Here is a 1821-nt window from a genome sequence, read left to right as displayed (position 1 = left end):
ATATGTAGTGGTAAATCATCAAGAATCCATGTATCATTCTTTACCAGGGACTTCATATTATTCTTTCATAGCTTGACACCATTTTGGTTTAGAAAGAGCCTAGTGTGTGTGGCTTAATTGTACTATCACAGGTGTGATATGCTACATATGTTTTGACTTAAAAATGTCAGTTGCAAGTTTTCATAGGATGAGGTTTAAGCTCATGTGGGTAAGAGTATTATAATTTACAAGAAAGAGCTAATAATAACTAACATAATTTTTTTATGGATAAGTAATAAATAAATTAATATGGAACACTTGAGGGTGTCTAACACGATTATAAAGAGAAGGTTCAATAAAGAGGATCTTTACCAAACCTACAAGACTTAAGAGAACCACGCATCCTTGTGTTCCAAAATCAACATCATGAGAATAGTTCTTCCAAAAATATGCTTCACTAATAACTACATTAAGAACCAACTATAAGGAATTTTTATTTCAGATATACTTAGCTGCAAAAACCTGCAATGTAATTGACTGCACAAACCATCATTTATATTGTTTTTTGTTAACTTCAAAAAATCGAGGCTATTCCTATTCTAGTTCTAGTGCAAGAACTAACACAATGAGTTAAATAGGAGTATAAGAAGATAGGTGACTTGAAATAAGAGGGGGTGAATTATTATTTTTTAAGATTTTTGCAAATATTAATGTTAGATTAAAAAACTAAATTAAATCAACTAATTGATTTACCTGTTTAACTATTATAAAAAAAATAACATATATATTATCAAAATATGGACAAGTTGTTTGAGGATTCAATTTTACACGCAAAACACTTAAAACATATATGACAATATCAGAGTAAATGAGAGATAACATAAGAGAATTATATTGATTCACTAATAACTACAACAATCAAACAATAGTGCAAGAACCAAAAGTATTGATTTTCAAACTTTGAAAAACACACAACATTCTTAATGACAAAAAATCAAATTGATCACTATTATATGGATTGTTAAAGTCGATGACTAAATGATTTTTTTTTCTTGTGAATCTTGTTAAGTATTTAAATAAAAAGGAAAATAATTTATTTATAAGGAGAAAATTAAGAACCAAACGTAAAAAAAAAAATACAATGCATATAATATAATGTCAGGCATGCAAATTAAGATATTAGAATTCAATTGGAAAGTTCAGCATGGACACAAAATCATGGTAACTGATTTTGAAGGTAAAAATCAAGGTTCTCTCCTGATATTTTTAATCCCCATAATTGGTTAGGTAGCAAGGCTTTAACTCTCAAACTAAAACTTATGTTAACTATATATCATAGATATATTTTAGCAAAACATTTTCTTATACTCACTTCCTATTAAATGCTATATTTATACTTTAATAGTTTCCAGCAAATCTTATAAAACAATAATAAAAAAGTATACTTAAAAATATATTTTGAACTGACAATTAGTTTGTTGAAACAAGGTTTTTTTTTCTCATTTACCAGCATTCGGAAACGATTTGGTAAAAAAATGAGTGTAAAAAAATGAGTGTGGCTGCTGGGATTCGAGCCCAGGTCTCCACGGCCACAACGTGGAATTCTCACCACTAAACTACAGCCACAATTTGTTGAAGACAAATTTGACTATGTTTACTTTTTAGTTTTATTTACACCATAAATAAGTTGTGTTAAAAAATGTACATTATTTAAGCATTTTTTTTACTGAAATTTGTTACAAATCATATAGCCACTGTGAGTTTGCCTTCTCATTTAATAATTATGACTCATGTTTTCTTATGATTTTTAATAAATTATAATTATTAGAGATGTTATGTTAA

The 1821-nt window shown here is 27.6% G+C and overlaps 1 non-coding gene across 1 annotated transcript; it reads right to left on the bottom strand.

Annotated features, from left to right (window-relative positions):
* Positions 1-1533: 1533 nt before the first annotated feature.
* On the bottom strand, positions 1534-1605 carry TRNAH-GUG (transfer RNA histidin (anticodon GUG)). Its single transcript has one exon. It is a non-coding gene; the product is annotated as a tRNA-His (tRNA).
* Between the last annotated feature and the right edge of the window lie 216 nt (positions 1606-1821).

This window comes from Phaseolus vulgaris, chromosome 3, assembly GCF_051622355.1.
Source record: "Phaseolus vulgaris cultivar YP4 chromosome 3, ASM5162235v1, whole genome shotgun sequence".
Lineage (NCBI taxonomy): Eukaryota > Viridiplantae > Streptophyta > Magnoliopsida > Fabales > Fabaceae > Phaseolus > Phaseolus vulgaris.
This window is presented reverse-complemented; position numbering and strand designations above follow the sequence as displayed.